This window comes from Monodelphis domestica, chromosome 2, assembly GCF_027887165.1.
Source record: "Monodelphis domestica isolate mMonDom1 chromosome 2, mMonDom1.pri, whole genome shotgun sequence".
NCBI lineage: Eukaryota > Metazoa > Chordata > Mammalia > Didelphimorphia > Didelphidae > Monodelphis > Monodelphis domestica.
The window spans coordinates 221,154,761-221,174,605 of record NC_077228.1 but is presented as its reverse complement, the minus strand read 5'-3'; the positions used below and the strand labels follow the sequence as shown (position 1 = coordinate 221,174,605).

General features: G+C 35.8%; 1 protein-coding gene across 5 annotated transcripts in view; it reads left to right on the top strand.

Moving 5' to 3' along the window:
* The window catches only part of KCNJ16 (potassium inwardly rectifying channel subfamily J member 16), a 166,512-nt gene that overhangs the window by 93,942 nt on the left and 52,725 nt on the right, over positions 1 to 19,845 (top strand). For 2 of the 5 annotated variants that reach the window (XM_056817220.1, XM_056817219.1), the window contains exon 2: positions 17,183 to 17,298. The exons of 2 other annotated variants lie outside the window; for them this stretch is intronic. The gene's annotated coding sequence lies outside the window, so the exon portion shown is untranslated. Of the gene's footprint in view, positions 1 to 16,733; positions 16,800 to 17,182; positions 17,299 to 19,845 lie in introns of all 5 variants that reach the window. One more of the 5 variants, XM_007482718.3, reaches the window with a different exon arrangement.

The following is a 19,845-nucleotide window of genomic DNA, read 5'->3' as shown; positions in this document are numbered from 1 at the left end:
AATGATGGCAAAACTTTTAGAGATAGAGTGCTGGGCCCTACCCTCCCAGCCCATGTGTTGTGCCTGTCCCCACCAAAGCCCAAGTGTCATGTCCTACCCTTCCACCCTCCCCCTCTTATACCAGACAGAAGAGGCAGGAAATGCTCCCCTTGTCCTGCTAAGCAAGGGGGGGCAGGTGATGAGAGTAGTATGGAGAGGGGGAGGAGAGTAGCCTGAGTGCTCTGCTCCCCTCCAGCTGTGAGCTAAGCTTCCCTCAAACCTAGCTCCTTTCCAACCGTACCACAGCAATCACCAGACTCAACAGGCATCACACCTGTATCACACCCTCATGGAGCATGTGAACCTCTTACACACAGTGCCTTAACCCAGACAAGAGAGGAAGGAGGTGCTCCCAGTGGCTCCTGAGCAGCAGGGTGGAGAAGTGAGGAATGTCCTCAGGTGCATGACGAGGGTAAGGGAACACCTTCACCCCAAGTCCCTCTGTCTTTCTTGTAACAAACTCTGGTGAGTGACTGCAGGCATGCCCACAGAGAGGGCTCGGTATGCCCTTTTTGGCAAGTGTGCCATAGGTTCCCCATCACGCATATAGCTTATAGTGATAATGGGAAATGCAGTGGTAGTACAAGAGAAACATTACATATATATATATATATATATATATATAATATTTATATCTATATCTAATTTGTATATATATTTATAGAGAGATATGTGTATATTAAGCAGGAATTGATGAAAATCAAATGTGAGGAATAAGAGAAAATGTAAGAAATTACCCTGAATTTTCAAGCTTAGGTGACAGGAGGAATGATACTACATTTATAAATCAACAAAGTAGGAAATCAGTAGAACAGGCTTTGAGGACAAGGTGAGTTTTCTTTAGGACATGTTGAGTTAGATGTGTTAAGAATTCAGATGAAAATATCCAGCAACTATTTGGAAATGAAGATCTAGAATTAAATGGATAAAGGATAGAAATGGAGTGATAGGAAAAGGAATTACCTTTAGTCTAGCACGTACTATATATACTGCAGTAGGATAAGCACTTCTTAAACAGTATTTAATTTGATCCTCACAACTATTCTGGTATTTATCATCTCCTTTTTGCCATAATGGAAATTGGGGCACATATTGTTTAAACAACTTGTTCAGGGTCATAGCGCCCATCTAAAGTAGGATTTGAACTCAGACATTGCTGATTTCAGGGCTAGTGTTCTACTCATTCCACCATCGGATAGGATTTGGAATAATCTTTAACATTATGTGTATATATATATATATATATATATATACATATCTGTGTGTGTATGTGTATGTATGTATGTATTAATATAATTTTTTTTCCTCTGGAGGTAGATAGTATTTTTCATCTTGAAACCTTTGAAATTATGTTGTATCTTTATATTGATCAGTGACCAAGTCTTTCACAGTTGATCCTTACAATATTTTTGTTGCTATGTACAATGATCTCCTAGGTTTGTTCACTTTGCATCAATTCATACAGGTACTCGCATGTTTCCCTGAAACTCCTCCCCAGTGATTTCTTATGGCACAATAGTAGTCCATCACAATATGTGTCAATTTTTTTCCAGGTATTTGCCAACTGATGGAAATTATCTCAATTTCCAATTATCTACCAGCACTACCCCCCCCCCAAAAAAAGCTGCTATATTTTTTTTGTACATACAGGTTCTTTTCCTTTTTCTTTTTATTTGATCTTTCTGGGATACAAATCTAAAAGTGGTATTGCTAGGTCAAAAAGAATGCAGTTTCATAGCCTTTGTGCATAGTTTCATCCCTTCTAGAATTTGTCATTTCTGATAGGTATAAGGTGATAACTCAAAGTTGTTTTCATTTGCATTTCTCTGATTATAAGAGATTTAGAGAACTTTTTCACATGCTTATTAATAGTTTTGATTTCTTTAACTGAAAATTGCCTATTCATGTCCCTTACACATTTATCATTTGGAGAATGGTTTGATTTTTTGTATAACTGGTTTAGCTCTTTATAAATTTGAGTGATTAAACCTTTGTCAAATATTTTTGTAATGAAGACTGTTTCCCAATTTGTTGCTTCCCTTCTAATTTTGAATGCATTCATTTTCTTTTTACAAAACCTTTTTAATTTGATGAAATCAAAATTATTTATTTTAAATTTTGTGATTTTTTTCTAGCTCTTCCTTGGTTTTAAAGTCTTTCCTTTCCCAAAGATCTGACAAGTATATTATTCTGTGTTCGCCTAATTTGCTTATACTTTCCTTCTTTATATTCAGGTCATTCACCCATTCTGAGTTTATTTTGGTGTAGGGTGTGAGATGTTGATCCAAACCTAATCTCTCCCATACTGTCTTCCAATTTTCCCAGCAGTTTTTATCAAAAAGTGGGTTTTGGTCCCCAAAACTGGGATTTTGGGGTTTATCATAGACTGTCCTGCTGAAGTCATTTACCCCAAGTCTATTCCACTGATCCTCCTTTCTGCTTTTAGCCAGTACCAAATGGTTTTGATAACCACTGCTTTATAGTATAGTTTGAGATCTAGGACTACAAGTCTTCCTTCCTTTGCATTTTTTTTTCATGATTTCACTGGATATCCTTGAACTTTTGTTCTTCCAAATGAACTTTGTTATGTTTTTTTCTAATTCCATAAAGAAGTTTTTTGGTAGTTCAATGGGTATGGCACTAAATAAGTAAATTAATTTGGGTAGGATTGTCATTTGGTTTGATTTATGTAGTTCATATAGAGGAAGGTTCAGGTCTCCCACTAGTATAGTTTTTCTGTCTATTTCATCCTTGAGCTCCTCTAGTTTCTCCTTTAGAAATTTGGATGATATGCAATTTGGTGCATACTTTTTGAGTACAGATATTTCCTCATTGTCTAAACTGTCTTTTATCAGGATGTAATTACCTTCCCTATCTCTTTTCACTAGATTTGTTTTTACTTTGGCTTTGTCGGATATCATGATGGCATCTCCTGCCTTCTTTTTATCAGTTGATGCCCAATAAGTTTGACTCCACCCTCTTACTTTCACCCTATGCATATCTATCTTCTTCATGTGTGTTTCTAGTAAACAGCAAATGGTAGGGTTTTGGATTCTAATCCACTCTGCTATTCGCTTGCATTTTATTGGTGAGTTCATTCCATTCACATTTAGAGTTATAATTACTAGCTGTGTATTTCCCAGAATTTTGATTTCTACTCCTGGTCCTGCCTTTTCTTCTTTCACTATTTCCTTTTACACCAATGTTTGTTTATAATCATTCCCCCTAGTTCCCATTCTTATTTTACTTCCTTTTCTACCCTGCCTCCCTTCTTATCCCATTTTATTTTCCCTGTAGTCTTTTTAAAATTGCACCCCCACCATCTTCCTCCCTTGTACTGCTTCCCTCCCCACTAGTCTGTTTGTTACCCTTCTACTCCCCTATACAGTGCAAATCTATTCTTTGCCCCAATGTATTGAATTGTTCTTTCCTCTTTGGGTCAGTTTCAAAGCACATAAGAATTGAGTATTTCCTATCTCCAACCTCTTTACCCTTCCGGTGTATCGATGTTCTCCCCCTTCCCACCATGAGCTTCTTTGTGACATATAAATTTATCCCCATTTGTTTCTTTTCCCATTTCTTTTAGTATTAACCTTTTTTTTTACCAATGACCTCTTTTCTTATATGGATTCATATCATTTTAACTCATTGAGTCAATTAAAAAAATTTTTTTTGTGATTGCTTTATTTTGTTTTTCTTTTTCTCCTCTTTTTTAATTACTTTTTGATGATTCTCTTGAGTTCTGTGCTTGGATATCAAATTTTCTGTTCAAGTCTGGTCTTTTGTTTGTGAATGTTTGGAATTGTTCTATTGTGTTGTATTACCATACTTTCCCCTGTAAGAATATAGTCAGTTTTGCTGGGTAGTTGATTCTTGATTGGAGACCTAGTTCCCTTGCTTTCTGGAATATCATATTCCATACCTTTTGGTCCTTCAGTGTGGATGCAGCCAGATACTGTGTTATCCTCACTGTTGTTCCATGGTATCTGAATTACTTCTTCTTGGCAGCTTGTAATATCTGTTCTTTGTAGTGATAGTTTTTGAATTTGGCTTTAACATTCCTGGGTGTTGGCAGTTGGGGATTAAATACAGGAGGTGATCTGTGGATTCTTTCAATCTCCACTTTCCTCTCTTGTTCTAGGATATCGGGGCAGTTTTCTTTAATAATTTCCTGTAGTATTATGTCCAGGCTTTTTCTTTTGTCATGGTCTCCTGGTAGACCAATGATTCTTAAATTGTCTCTGCTCGTATGATTTTCTAAATCTTCTGTTTTGTGAATGAGATGCTTCACATTTTCCTCAATTTTTTTCATTCTTTTCATTTTGTTTTATAGTTGTAAAGATTAAAATTTAGGGGAGACTGAGGCATCTGAGGGAGGTAGAAATTAGTTTCTCTCTGCAAGGAGTATTACATTTTATGAGGTTTATTAAAAGTTAAGGATTAAAGAAAATACATGATAAGAAAATGTGCCTAGGCCAGAGAGGCCTAGACAAGACCTCATCTACATTATGGAAAGAGCCACATGTGCTCCAAAATGGAAATCCAAGAGAGCCAAAAGCCTTTGCAATCAGGTTAAATCCCTTCTCAATCTTGGCCCACCTCAGAATTCCATGAGATTACAAAGCATTTTGGGGAAGTGGAGCAAGGGCTTGTGGGGATTGAAGTCCAGAGTTCGAGTCTATTTTTACATTGTGTCCTGCTGCCTTGTGAGGTCACTTAATTCCAGTTGTTGTATTCTGGTCCTTAAAGACTGGATTTCATCCCTGGATTTTTGGTCATCCTTTTTCTTCTAGTCTGATTTTCTTTGAAGGTCGACTTTAATTCATCTTTCATCTCCTTTGCCTCATTTTCCAGCTGGTTGATTTTGCCTTTCAAGACACTATTTTCTCATTTCAATTCAAGTGCCTCTGTTTCCAGATGACTTATCTTAATTTTTAAGTTCTTTTCCCAATTGTCTTCAGCCTCTCTTAATTGTGTTTTGAGTTCTTCCACAGCCTGTATCCAATTCGCTGGGATTTATGATTTATCGTTTGCTGATCTCTCCCCCTCTGTTCCGTTTGCTGAGTAGAAACTGTCTATTGTAGTTTCTTTCTTCTTTTTCTGCTCATATTCACCCCTTCTTTACTCCCCATATTTGTCTGTCCTCTTGCTCCTTACATTTTTGTGGTTTTGGGGGCTTCTGTCAGTCTCCCCTCTTGGAGCTTTAACAGAAGATCTCTTGGTATAGTCTCTGGGGGAGGGTTGTTGGAGGTTTGAGCTTCCCTGTTCTCTGGAGGCTTTTGATTAGATTAAAGTCCAGCAGTCAATGATGATGGGTATGGAGCCTGGACTTCCCTGAGTTCTGGAGACTTTTGATAGTATTAAGTTCAGCTTAGTTGGTCTGGGTGTGCTCTGAGTCCAAAACCTCCTGGAAGGCTATAGCAAATATGTAGGATCTCCACAGCTCTGGCCAGGCTGACAGGTCTATGCTCCCTCTCTGGCTCCTTCCCCACTATCTGTGTTGGATGCTCTGAACTTGGTGCTAAAAGGTACACTCCAGATCAGCACCTTTGCCTGCCCAGAAGTTTCCACTGCTGCTTGAGTCTCAGCACTCTGGGTGGGAGGGGAGGATGTGTCCTGAGACCTTCCTTCTGTTTTCCCCATAAACCCGAGTGTTCTCAGATTCCAGCTTTTCGGGGAGGTGGGAGGGCATACCTTTTGAATTAAGTCCAGCAGGAGGGTTCCTTGGCTCTGTCTTGTTGTTAAGTTTGATTTTCAGTCCCCTAGGAGTATTCAGTTTGTGATCAGTAAGTAAGCGTATTCAGAGGTCTGAACTTCTGCTCCTTCTAGTCTTCCATCTTGACTCTGCCTTTCTTGTCTTTTTTTTAATACTTCAGCTGTAGCATAATTAACTTTAGGCCCTTATTTTAAGTGAAAGTATGTTTTTCTGTTTCAAGTGTGTCTCTTATAAACATATTTTTAGATTCTGGTTTCTAATCCATTCTGTTATCTACTTCAATTTTATGTATGAACTCATCCCATTCACATTCACAGTTAAGACTTCTAACTGTATTTTTCTCCATCCTATTTTCTTGTTTATCTTTTATCTCTTTTTTAGACCTGTCCATTCTCAAAAGTCTGTTTTGCTTCTCACATTGCCTCCCTTAATCTGACTTCCCTTTATTCCCCCCCCCCTACTCTTCTCTTATTCCTTCCTCTTTTATTTCCCCATTTGGGAAGATAGATTTCTATATCCAACTATATCCTTCCTGGATGAAATGATCAAGAGGTAAAATGAGAAAAGAGAAATAGTAGAGAAAGGAAAAAGAAAAAGGCCTTGGAAAATGTATTCATCTAGGATATTAGAAAGGAGAGATCAGAACAGAAAAAAAGGGTAGGCTATTTGAGTAGATATATAGATGGATAGGAAGTATTTCCAAAAGGGAGTTTGATATAAAAACAAAATGGTTCAATATTTCTTCTTTTTAAAAATAAGTTGGTTAATAATGTCTAGTGCAGTTGTGGGGTAACAAGAGAGATTTAGATACAGAGTTAAAAAGTATATAAGACTATAAGACCATCTAGTACCACCTCCTCATTTAGTAAATGAGGAAATATGCTCAAGGTCAAATATTTATTAATTTACAATTAAGGACAAGTAAGATCATAAAGGTAATTTTGGAGGTGATGTTTAAATCCAGATCCTCTGACTCCAGAATAAATGTTTTAGATATAGATATATAAAGCATATGCTTGTACACACACACACACACACACACACACATACACACACACACACACACATATATACACATACAGATTAAAGGAAAAGTTCCTGGATTTTGGAAATAAAAATTACTGGTAATAATAAAAAGCGGCTAGATTTTGGAAATAAAATTAGAGGTGATATTCAAAGGGAACACAAGACCAGAAGGTACATTATAAGGGGCCAAACAGTTAATGAAAGATGAAGCAGAAGCTGGTACTAATATTTCATGAAGTTTGGTAGAAGAAGGAAGGAGTTAGATAAGAGTATAACATGTTGGCAGCAAGGGTCATAGAAAGCTTTTTTGTTATTATTAGTTTATCACAGTATAGTATAGAGGAAAGCAAAACAAGTTGTTAGGCAATAGAGAAGGAGCATTTGAAAAGGAATGAAATATAGAAAAATTATGGATGAAGTAAACTCAAGAAAGAAGGAAGCTGAGATAAAAGATGTATGAAAAGGAGAAGTTCTAACAAAGAGGTGGAACACCATGTTCTCAGAAGGGGCAAAATTGGAGATAATGAATGAGAATAAAATCTCCACAAGATAAAGGATTGTTGAGGGAGATCACATGTAATGACTTCAACCTGCTCAGTAAAGTAGGAAATGCAACTGAAACTGAGTAGGGAATGGGAAGGTTGAGGTAGGATTAAATGTTTTATGAGTAAAGACAAAGCTTCAGAAGAATCACTGTGAGAAATACATAGAACCAATCAATAAGCATTTATTGTCTACTGGGTTTCAAGAATTTTGCCAAGCACTAGGAATAAAAACAAAATGTGAAAAGACGATTAGAAGAAATGTCTTATAGCAAACATCATCCAGTTGAGGTTAAACCCCATGACTAAGATATAACTACTAGTAAGTGGCTAGAGTGGATCAGAGGTGGGAGACAGAATGGCACAGTCAAAAAAGGACTCTCTCTGGAACTATAGGAGCTGGGTTCAAATCCTACCTCTAAAATTAATAATTGTACATGTCATTTAACCACCTTGACCCTCACTTTCCGTACTCCTGAAATTAATTTTCTCAGATGTCATAGACTCCTTTTAACTCTGTAATCCTAAGAATATATGGATTTTACTACCTTTACTACCCTTAAAGGGGTGGTCAAGGAATTGAGAAATCGGAATGATATGAAGGTCACCAAGAATAAGTTCTTAAGTATCAATCAAACCATAAACATTGTTGGGAGCTGTCAAACTCACACTGTCTGACATGGTCATAGGTGGGGACTGGAAGCCACAGCCCTCCCTCTATGTGACTTCTCTCACTAACATCCCTTACAATGGAATTGCTATGATTATTATTCTCTCCCTAGCTTCAGGAAAAATCATATGAGAGCAAAATACTTGTACGTTATCCCCCCAGAATATCACCAAAAGATCATACTTACAAAACCAAACCTAAAAGTCTATCATGGGTTAACCTCTGCTTATGCATATAACTTCAAACAAAGCTGTGCTCAGAAATTCCCCATTCCCACAAACAAAACAAATTCTCCTACGACAGTACATCAATCATCCTAGGGAGAGGCTTGTACACCATGCCTTAGTATACCATACCTCGGTGACTTGATTTACCAACCGAAATACATCTTGGAAATTCCCCCATGAAACACTGAAATAAGATTAGCCCAATATTAAAAGTAAGTTTTGTTTCTATTACCTCTTTGATCCCTCAACTGGCTGCAGTGTTTGTTGATTGTCTCTAGAACTTCTGATTGATTATCTATTTTTATTAAAAGTAATAAATGATTTTATTTGATTGTCCACAAGCTCAAGCACCTCACAGGTTAATGAAAAAACTGACCTCTAGCTACATCACCTGTGACAGAATCATTTATCTTTTACAAAAGCTTTGTGTATGTTGTCAAAATCAATAGTAACAATATAAGTATGTAGAATGATCACAGAATGTCAATCAAATGATTTGTTAAAAGTTAATGTATCACTTATCCAATTACATGCCTTGAACATATATGTTGAGTAATGTAGCTGTATGCCAAAAAATATGTATTCATTGGTCTATAAAAATAAAAGCCAATCCTGGGCCTGGTGAAGCAGTTCCATGCAAAGTTTGGCTCCAGGCTGATATACATAAGCTGTCTTCCATCACTCATTTACACCTTCATTGTCACATCTGACTGAGGACCCCCTAAGCCATGAGCAAGGCTGGCCCTGAACTCATGGAAAAACGTTTATTTTGCACCTATTATGTGCCAGGCTCTCTATTAAATGATAGGGATACAAAAAGAGGCAAAAAACAGTCTCTGTCCACAAGGAGCTTACAATCAAATAGGGGAGACAACCTGAAAACAAATGTATAGAAAGCAAGTTAAATAAAAAAAAGAAGAAAAGATCCAGAATTAATAGGGATTGGAGGATGCTTTCAGTAAAAGATTTTTATTCATGACCAAGAGTTTGAGGTGGGATGGAAAATATAATGAAGACTGATCAAAGTTTTGAAAACAAACTTAGAAAAACATAGAGCTTAGGGGAAAAAAGTAGACTATATCCTTAGACTTCTAGTTAATTGAGTATGAGCTTATGATCTCATAAGTAGCTAGGGTGGTAGATGTGGAATCAGGAAGACTTGAGTTCAAATCTTTCTTCACACATTTATGAGCTACCTGACCCTGGGCAAGTCCATAAACTTTTCTCAGCCTTGATTTCCTATTTGTAAAATGGGGATAAAAATAGCATCCACTTCACAAAAATGTTGTGAGGTTGAAATGAGCTAATAAATGCAAACCTTATAATATACATAAATTCTAGCTATTAAATGTGAGGAGTTTGTGGTTTAGAAGCCAATTCCATTGATGCAGATTAACAACTTGTTTTTTTTTAAGAGTTGCTTCAGGCTAATAAAAGTATAGAGTGATTTCCCTGTAGTAATGGAGCTTGTCAGAAGCACATCTTGAAGTTAAAGTCTTCCTAACACTAAGGGCCTCCAGCCAAGATGTTTGTTAAATTGCCTCTTTTTCTCATTATTAAGTATACCATAAAGCATCTGCTTTGAGATTTCCATAATTTCTTTAAGATATCTTTAAAATAAAAATTTTTTAATATCTTTAAAATAAAAAAGATTTCCAAAATTTCTTTAAAACATTGTTACAACTTTAGAAGTTGTTTGATCAATAGAAAAGCATCTGTGGAAAACAAATGTGAATTTTTAAGCAATCAGAAAGGAATATACAGTTGAAACAATAGAGTTTTTTTCCACCACATTAAAAAGGTTGAAAAGTAATAAAGGATTCCTCATAGAATGCAATTGCTTTCTAAAAAGAATAGAATGTAAGTTTAAGGTCCGGATATCCTCTTCTTTTCATTTGCTTATTGTTTACATCTTTCAAAATACACAAATGAATCCCAGGTAATAAATGTGCATCCTGTTTATTGCGTTATAAGTAAGTATAACACTGGCAAAAAATCCTATGAAATGTCAAACAGCCTATCAAATTGTGGGAGGTAAAAGTAAAAAAGAAATTCCACACCTTCCAAAGAAAGCAGAACTGGAGAAACCTGGAGAAATGAGAACTGACTCTCATTTAATTTCCTCTCTGTAATCTATTCTCTTACTTTGTGTGTGACTGGTGTGGGTGTTTTACTCTGTGTTTGACATCTGTGGGTGGTGAGGGAGCAAAGATGAAAGCAGAAAGCTTTTAAGCTTATTGATTTAGCATCCTTCAATCTTTCTCTGGAGACACACAGAGACCAAAGCTTTTACATATTGAACAGCACTGCCAGAAACCAGGGCTGTTTTTCCATTTGTCTCTTTTTAGACAGGCATTTAGGAAAAGAAACAAGATAGAGAGAATACTATTCACACATGGATAGAGGCAGCCAGTGGTGCAGAGGATAGAGAGCTGGCCCAGGGAGTAAGGAGGACTCCTTTCCCCAAGTTCAAATCTGACTTGAAACACTAACTGTGGAACCCTAGACAAAGCATTTTAACTCTGTTTGACTGTCCTTCTTTATAAAATGAGTAGTAACTTTGACCAAAACACCTCAAATGGAGTCACAAAGAGTGACTGAAAAATGATCAAACAATAAGAAAAGGTGAAAGATATGGTGACTTTTTAAATAAAGGAATTATCTTACAAACATGGCTATAAGAGGGATTTCAGGTTAGATTCAGCAGGTGCTGAGTGAGTTTTCTTCCACATTTTCTGTTGCTTCCTAGACTGTTCAGATGATACACATATCTAAATGAAGTGGTAAGACCGCTGGATTTGGAGCATAGAAACTTCATTCAAATCTCATTTTTGCTACTTACCTTATGTATGAACTGGGACAAATCATTTAACTTCTTGGGACTTCATTTTCCTCATCTATAACATGAAGTGAGGGGCCAGCTGGATACCTCAGTGCATTGAGAGCCAGGCCCAGAGATGGGAGGTCCTGGATTCAAATCTGGCCTCAGACACTTCCTAGCTGTGTGACCCTGGGCAAGTCACTTAATCCTCATTGCCTAGCCCTTATCACTCTTCTGCCTTGGAACCAATACCCAGGATTGATTCCAAGATGGAAGGTAAGGGTTTAAAAAAACAAAAACAAAATATGAAGTGAGTGAATTAGATGTTCCTCAAGACTTCTTCTAGATTTAAACAATTGAAATAATCCTTATCTTTTCCTCTTAACCATAGTCACAAAGATAAAAATCAATATGTTTTTGATAGTCATTCATTTTTATTAGCCTAAAGAAAAATAATAAAGAAAAAACAGCACTTTTATTTCCTTAAAGTTGAAAAATACCCTCAAATTTAAAAAAAAATAGATGGACTACATGGACTTAGACATTTTATTAAAAATCTTTTTGAGAGAAAGGGATGGTCATCATGTACATAGCACCAATGGAGATATTTTCAGGTCCAAATTTAGCAATATTTTGGCATCAAGTTTCTAGACTGACTTCTACCCTTGACCAAATTTGGTAAACAATTGCTCAACTCCATATTTAACCTAGAGAGGCATGACCAGAGAAGCCCATTTTAATGTCTGACCCAGGTGGCAAGAAAAGGTCCTTGTTGTGATCTTAAAGGAGGTAGAGTTACCTAACCAAATTATCCTTCTGTTCTTCTCCTCTGCATCCCATTCATATTTTTAACCTCATTTTACGATATGGAATGTTCATTTCACAGGCCTGATTTACACAAGGTTAATTTCAGAAGTAAAACAGAGGAAAGAATTCCTGGGCACTTTATGTGCATTTTTCTTGCTACGCTCATGGATAGTGAGCTTTTGGTTCAAACTCAAATGAGACATGATCTCACTGGGGATTTGTTCCTTAAAATATGCAGTTCCGCAGAAAGAAAGGAGTGGAGTACCCTGCACATCTCCCTCTGTCTCCTTTCTAATAGAAGAATGTGATTTGTGACCCAAATATCTGCTAGAGACTTCCTTTAAATAAATCTTTTTGGGGGCAGGGAGGGATTTCAGCACTTTAGCCACAAATTACATTTAGTGGTCAGGCAATGAAAAAACTCAGAATGAAATTGGTGATACTGTGAAAATTCAGAAAGCTTGTTAATTCAGGAAAGTGAGCATTATTGAACTTTAGACTGAATTAAAAGGAATCTTTAGAATCAATTTATTTGGGAAACTTCAAAAATAGAGCAAATCTTCATTTGCCTTAAATTTTCTTTAGAGACATAGAGATGTATTACAAACTCCTCTAGTAGCTTTCATATTAGATTTTGTTATTCTGCTGTACCATTAGATCACAGAGATGGATTAGATTTCAAACTGCACATTAGTTTAGAAGCCATTTAGTTCAGTGTCCTTCCTCCCCCTCACAATTATTAGGGATGAAGAAAATGAAGCTTAGTAAGGGTAATTGACTTAATAAAGATGATAAAGGTAAACTGAAGCACATATAGGATTTGAACTCAAGTCACCTAACTGTAAATCTACATTTTTCCCCTCAAAAGGGGGATAGCAAGTCAAGTTATGCAAATATTGCTAACCTTTTTTCTAAACCATGTTAAGAAAAAGAAATAAAGAATTATGCTCCAGATTTTGTCAATTAAATTAGACTATTAGATAAGAAAACAGAAATACTCTACAACATTAAGAAAAATAAATAAATGAAATGATAGTGAAGAACTTAGTTACTTAAAAGTCTCACTCCTAGTCCCCACTTATCAACCCATTCATATATTAAACAGTGTGAACAGAACTAAACTCATAGGATTTGTGCTTTAAGATCTGTGTAGGTCCTGGCCAAGTCCCCTCATGAGACTGACTCAGCCTGAACCTCTAATACCAGAGACTAAATTAGACACTGAGTCTGCCAAGACACATAAAGGAAAGGGAGATGTATCAGAGTGGGTAGGAATGAAGAGGTGAGCAGCACAGAGCAATCCCAGAGCAGAGAGGATAAAAGCTTCTGCATCTAAGGAGAAGAAGATTAATTAAGATTATTAGCTAATGTATTAATTAAAAATAAAATCTGGGTAAGATTTCCATACCATGCAACATTAGGAAGCAAGGCATATTCAAATGAATTTTCTTGTAATAATATGCGGTAAATCCAACCTAAGTTCTCTGATGAAAAAAGGAATTCTGTAGATGTCCTATATATTATAGAATACTATATATATATGGGGTTATATATCATGTTTGTGGAAGGTGGGAAATAAAAGAACAGTTCAAAAGAGAAATAAAAACTTTAAAAGAGGATATTAAAAATTAAATTAATTTGAAAATCAGAACTCTCAAGATAGAATTAAAAACATACCCAGATGGGGAAAAAAACTGAATACTCAACAGAAATATCTTTAAAGAATTAGGACCTCTGAGGGAGAATAATAGATTTGGAATACAAAAATAGAAGAAAATTGGCAGAATAGAAGTAAAAGGGAACAAAATTTAAAAGTATATATATGTTCTAAATAATTAACAGCAGATTCTTATTAATCAACTGAAATGTGAAGGGTATTAGAGACATGAGAAAATAACTGATTTTTGAAAGTAAGCTGTGTGGAGATAACTTAAATAGCATTAGTCTCTCAATAGAACGTTGGTATATCAAAATATAGAAACTCTGGAACCTTTGAATACATATAATAAAATCCTAATCAATCAAAACCATGAGTAACTACTAGGAAAAATATATACCTAAACTTTCAAGTCACAAAATGATTACATTTCACAGTTTTAATAAAAAATACAAAAAAGAATTCCAGTAGAATATGCCAAAAATCCAATAAATTCTAGTTGCAATCTAAAATAAAACAACCTTCAAAAGTGAACTTAGTCATCAGTTTTAAAGATTCATTAAAAAAAGTCATTTGAGATAATCCTGCCTGCTCTTCCCCAATCTCCCCCAAACAAAAATGAACATATTTGACTTATAAACACTTCAAACAACTAAAAGCAAATATGAACAATTATCCAGAAAGCTCCAAGTAATTAAATTTTATGCTTAGAGGTGATATTATTTCAAGTGTTTGATGTGATACAAAAAGAACAAAGAGGTCATAAAGGGACAAAAATGACTTGAAAAAGAGGATGGAAAGGCAAAGAAAGTTCCTTCCCTGGAATGCAATATAAAATGGTGGTACTAAAGAATATTCTTAAAATGGATGAGGTATGTGCTTTCAAGAAGAGGTAAAAGATAGGAAGCTTACAAAGGGTTTGAGTATGGGAAGCAGTATTTAGGAGATCACCTCTTCTGAAAAAAATTGTATCTCCCAGGACTACTTTCTTCTCCAGGAGGGAAGATGAATGAGTTTGCAAGGGCAGCCAGCAGAGAGTGTCAGCTGATCTTAGAGTAGAGTGATCATGACAAGGGCAGGAAGTAGGATTGTACCTTATGATTTACAAAATTATGTGATTCCCAAAGTATTACATAGTTTTCATTTGACTTGATTTCCTTCATGAATTAATATTTCCATGAGTAAGAAATGGTATTGAAAAAAGGGGATTCCAAAACATCACAAATACAATAAATATAGAAAGTGGGATAAAGGATATTCAAATTTGGTAATTTAGAAGCTCTACTCTCGAAAGATACAGAGAAAATAAGGAACAAATTTAAAGACATATCATATGAATCAGAATATAGAATTCAGAATAATTTAGAAGAGAAAAGAAGTAATAAATTCAATGCAAAGGCAAACTGGAAAAGGGCACAGCAAAAGAATGTTATTTCAAATATGAGGTTGGAGTTCAAAGAGAAGATTATGAAACACTTAAAATGGGTAAGGAAAGATAAAGGTTATAGAGGAGAAAAGTAAATATTGATAAATGATAGATTGCTCAATATATAGAAACAATAAATAATTTAATAAATTCCAGGAACCTGGACTAAGGTAGACAAAAAGCAACAGGTGAAGAGACTGTGTTGACAGATTTTCATTTAAGTAGCACAAACAAAATTAATTGCAGGGTCAAAGAGATAATAATGAAGATTCAATAAGCAAATAAATAACATATTGCAGGGGCACAGTGAAGTAGCTCAGTGGATAGAAGGCCAGGCCTACAAACAGGAAAGCCTGGGTTCAAATATGACCTCAGGCACTTCCTAGCTGTATAACCCAGGGCAAATCACTTAGCCCCCTTTGCCTCACTCTTAGCACTTTTCTTGGAACCAATACATAGTGTTGATTTTAAGAAGGAAGGTAAGGATTTTTTTAAAAAAGAACATATTACAACTGGAGAATAAAACATAATAAGGATATTTACAAGATGTTGCTGAAAACCTTCAAAATTCCCAACCCTCACAAGTTCCCTCAAACATAGGATCAAGGTAGATTAGATCTTTTCAGGAAATGTTCATTTTGAGCTTGTTCTTAGTTCTCTTCCACAGAAAATTTTTGAATAAAGAATGCTCATTTAAATCTCAACTCCAAATCTAAGTAGATTTAGGATCTTAAATCAGTTTGGGAATTTAGAATCTAGAGTTAATCTGGTCATTGGCTGGAATGAAGACTTCTGATCACTTCTGGCCTTGATCAGCTCATAATGAGGTGGAGTGGAGTGAATGGTCTCAGCAGCAAATCCCAACAAGGAGCTATGCAGCCCCTGCAGTTCCCTGAACCCCATTCTTCCTGACCTTGATCTTGGCACCTCATTGCAATAGCTGAATCTTCTAATTTCCTCTCTCACTTCCTTAATCCCAGGCCCCCATAGCTTCTCAAAGAAGGTTGTGGGTCAGGGAGGAGCAGTTGCAAAGGGAGGGACATTCCATAGTATAAAAAATGACCTGTGCTTTCCATCTTATCTGGACAAGACCTCTGGATGTGTTTCTTTTTCCTCCCCTCTGGAAAAACAAACCAGCTTTACTTGTCATCTATCAGCTTGAAAACTCATATTTAATATAGCTTTAACATGTCATATATTCCTAACACAATATTGTTTTCTGAAGCCATCATCAGAGATTAATTTTCCTGGTCCTAAAATCAGGAAGTTCAAAAGCCTTTGTTCCTGTGTTCTCACCCTTAGTGATTTCAGTATTAAATTCACCATGGGATTTTAAAGTGAAAAAGCTATAGACAAAGATTTGGTAATGGTGAGGGTTCTCTTTTTCTGCTTTCTTTGTAACTTGCAGAGAACATAAACAATGAAATAGCATGAATAAGGTAGATACTTTGTGTTAATGATCTGTTCCATATGATACATATTTAACTCTTTCTGAACAATAGCCAACCCAATTATCTTGCTGTCTGAGGATGACTTGGTCTAGAATAATGGTATTTATTTATGAGGAAGCTCTGAAGTTAAAACAAGAAATGGGGGCAAACATCTTTGAACTGGGAAACAAAAGGCCATAGCACACATATAACTTTCAGGAGCATAGTCGGCCAATGATTTCTAAATAGGGAGGAAATATTTTATGACAACAACACTGACAAAAATGATCAAATGCTTCTTTTAATTTTCTATTGTAAGCTTAGAAATTTGCTGGGCTTGAGACATGATTTTGTTTTATTTTCACTTTTAAGGAAACAAAGGAGAAGAAAGTTTGAAGGCAGGTCCAGCAGCTTGAAAGTAACTAGAGAAGCTAATAGGTATAATGATATTATTTTCCTGGAATGCATGCCACTTAAAGAATCAATATTCTGTTATAGCCAAGTTAACTAGAAAAATGAAATGACTATATTTCAGTCTCCAAATTTAGGGTGGTTCAAGAATCACTGTTTTGGGGAAGTATCTTTGAAAAGCTCTTAGATTTTTTTTTCTTTAGTTCTAGCTTCCTTTTCTGATGTTTGTAAAACTATTTCTTTTTTATTTCTTAGTAAAGATGGAAAAATAATAATAGTGATAATACAAATGATAATTGGCACTTATGTAAAATTTTAGAATTTAAATAGAACTTTATATATTTCATCTTATTTAATCTTCACAGCAACTTTTTTTTTATATTGATGGTAGCATTATCCTTATTTTACAGATGAAGAAATTGAGGCTGAGAGAAGTTAAGTACCCAGGATCACACAGTTAGTGAGGATTTGAATTCACACATTCCTGACTAAGAATAACATTTCAGTGACTTCACAACTTAGAGAGGTAAGAATTAGAGCTGATTGAATCCATTAGAAATCAAGGATATTGAGCACTGATTTAGAAAAAACCATAACAAAGTTCATTTGGAAGAACAAAAGATCAAGGATATCCAGGGAAATAATGAAAAAAAAAAACACATATGATGGGGGCCTTGCAGTCCCTGACCTAAAACTATATTACAAAGCAGCAGTCATCAAAACAATTTGGTACTGGCTAAGAAACAGAAAGGAAGATCAGTGGAATAGACTGGGGGAAAGCGACCTCAGCAAGATAGTATACGATAAACCCAAAGATCCCAGCTTTGGGGACAAAAATCCACTATTCGATAAAAACTGTTGGGAAAATTGGAAGACAGTGTGGGAGAGACTAGGAATAGATCAACACCTCACACCCTAAACCAAAATAAATTCAAAATGGGTGAGTGACTTAAACATAAAGAAGGAAACCATAAGTAAATTGGGTAAACACAGAATAGTATACATGTCAACCCTTTGGGAGGGCAAAGACTTTAAAACCAAGCAAGATATAGAAAGAATCACAAAATGTAAAATAAATAATTTTGACTACATCAAACTAAAAAGCTTTTGTACAAACAAAACCAACGTAACTAAAATCAGAAGGGAAACAACAAATTGGGAAAAAATCTTCATAGAAACCTCTGACAAAGGTTTAATTACTCATATTTATAATGAGCTAAATCAATTGTACAAAAAATCAAGCCATTCTCCAATTGATAAATGGGCAAGGGAAATGGATAGGCAGTTCTCAGATAAAGAAATCAAAACTATTAAGAAGCACATGAAGAAGTGTTCTAAATCTCTTATAATCAGAGAGATGCAAATCAAAACTACTCTGAGGTATCACCTCACACCTAGCAGATTGGCTAACATAACAGCAAAGGAAAGTAATGAATGCTGGAGGGGATGTGGCAAAGTAGGGACATTCATGCATTGCTGGTGGAGTTGTGAACTGATCCAACCATTCTGGAGGGCAATTTGGAACTATGCCCAAAGGGTGACAAAAGAATATCTACCCTTTGACCCAGCAATAGCACTGCTGGGTCTGTACCCCAAAGAGATAATGGACAAAAAGACTTGTACAAAAATATTCATAGCTGCGCTCTTTGTGGTGGCCAAAAACTGGAAAACGAGGGGATGCCCATCAATTGGGGAATGGCTGAACAAACTGTGGTATATGTTGGTGATGGAATACTATTGTGCTAAAAGGAATAATAAAGTGGAGGAGTTCCATGGAGACTGGAACAACCTCCAGGAAGTGATGCAGAGCGAGAGGAGCAGAACCAGGAGAACATTGTACACAGAGACTAATACACTGTGGTATAATTGAACGTAATGGACTTCTCCATTAGTGGCGGTGTAATGTCCCTGAACAACTTGCAGGGATCCAGGAGAAAAAAACACCATTCATAAGCAAAGGATAAACTATGGGAGTGGAAACACCGAGAAAAAGCAACTGCCTGAATACAGAGGTTGAGGGGACATGACAGAGGAGAGACTCTAAATGAACACTCTAATGCAAATACTATCAACAAAGCAATGGGTTCAAATCAAGAAAACATCTAATGCCCAGTGGACTTACTCGTCGGCTATGGGGGGTGGGGGGGAGGAAAAGAACATGATCTATGTCTTTAACGAATAATGCTTGGAAATGATCAAATAAAATATATTAAAAAAAAAAAAGAAATCAAGGATATTGAGAAGTGATTACAAATCCTAAATGTGAGAAGTTTGGAGAAGATGGTTTCTAAAGTCTGTTGCAGTCCTACATATTCATTCTGGAGAAGAAAAGAATAAGAAACAATTTGAAAAAGAAGAAAAGAAAAACCAGGTCATTTGCTCTGATGATAGTGAAGAAACAGTTCTCTATCCACCACAGGTGATTTTAGTTCTGGCAGTCATACAGCTAGGGGCTTATGTACATGAAAACCTCATATAACTGGAATTTTTTGACTCTAAACTCATGAGAGAAAGAGGAAACTGAAAATTCTCCAAAAAATACACCAATGATGAAATGAAAAAGAAAATAGCCCAATCTCTTATGCTTTCTATAGTTATACCAGCAATAAATAATGATCACTAGTGACCTGCATAATTATAGTAAATTCCTGTGAGTCCATTAATTATATATGATTTCACTTTATCAATTCATTCAATTGAGATTCATGAAAAACCTCTAATGGGAAAGCACTGTGATCCAGGGTATAGCTTTTTATTCATTCAGATCTCAGATTTTAATGATGCCATGAAGTCACAGTGAAAAAGCCACCCTCTTTCTATATAGATCAGCAATTACTGAACAACTTAGACTTTCAAAGTTCCCTAGGAGAATTGAGAGGCTACTTGACTTTCTTTGGATTTCATAGGTAGAAATTGTCAAAGATGAAAGGATTCCCAGTCTTTCTAACTTCCAAGCTAATCTTTTCACTAAGTCATAAGACCTCTTTGAGGAGAAATAAATTAGGTGGCCTCTGTCCTTAAGATAGGACAGGTAAATGGACAAGATAGGAAGACAGTCCTAACTTCAAATCAG